Below are 977 nucleotides of genomic sequence, written 5' to 3' on the forward strand. Positions count from 1 at the left end.
GAATCAAGATATGTTCAGAAGCACAATCCCACACACGACACACACAGCGTCTCATCTTCATTGTTATATCCAAATACAACGCCACGATCTCGTTTACCAAGAACATGAATCTATAAAGAAAACCCCCGATTCTGATCTCAATTACAAAACTTTAAATTTTCTCATGAATTTTATGATTTTTGAAATAAATAAGCAAAATAAAGAAGATTTGAACCTTCAAAGCTCGAGATCGTACTAGTGTGGTGAACCGATGCCGAGGGAATTAGCGAGCATAGGATCAAGGAATTGAAGCAGCCGCAGAGTGGAGTGTGTGCGGTCCCTATAGGTTTAAGATTCGTTGTTGTAAAACATGTGTTTGCTGCTCTCCCCATGCATGATTACGGCTATAGTCTTCTCCTCACACCCAAAGAGTACGAGACGAGCAGACGAACCAAAATGGGGTCATCACGTTCTTATCATCTTCCTAAAGTAGTTCAATCAACAATTCCATTCAGAAATTCTTCGATTCAATTCCCGAGATTTTCAAGTTGAGGTCAACTGAACAGAGAGGAGGCGGACGAAAATCGGGAGGTTGAAAGGGTGAGAGAACATCGGAATACAGACTTTCGTTCTCGACAAGCCCACCACCGCCAAGGATGATTTCCTCTCCGCAGCTCGGAGGCTCGTCGATCAAGGCCAGCCATCTCAAGCTCTCCAAACGGTACTCTGCGTTTTCCTCTTCCATTTTTTTCTTTACTTTACGAGAGAGAGAGAAGAGGGACGGGTTAGATCCGATTTGTTTTGGGTGGGTGGATAAATTAGAGGTTGGGTTTGAGAATATTCTAATTTGTTAAGGGTATTGGAGTCTTTGCACCATCTGGACCCACATTTTCTATTTAAAAATAAATAAATATTAAATAATATTTTAATAAGGGGAGAAAGGAGAATTTTTTAAGAGTGGGAGGGGCATATGGAATTAATCTCCCCCCCCCCCCCCC

This window comes from Brassica oleracea, chromosome C9 (assembly GCF_000695525.1).
Source record: "Brassica oleracea var. oleracea cultivar TO1000 chromosome C9, BOL, whole genome shotgun sequence".
Taxonomy (NCBI): domain Eukaryota; kingdom Viridiplantae; phylum Streptophyta; class Magnoliopsida; order Brassicales; family Brassicaceae; genus Brassica; species Brassica oleracea.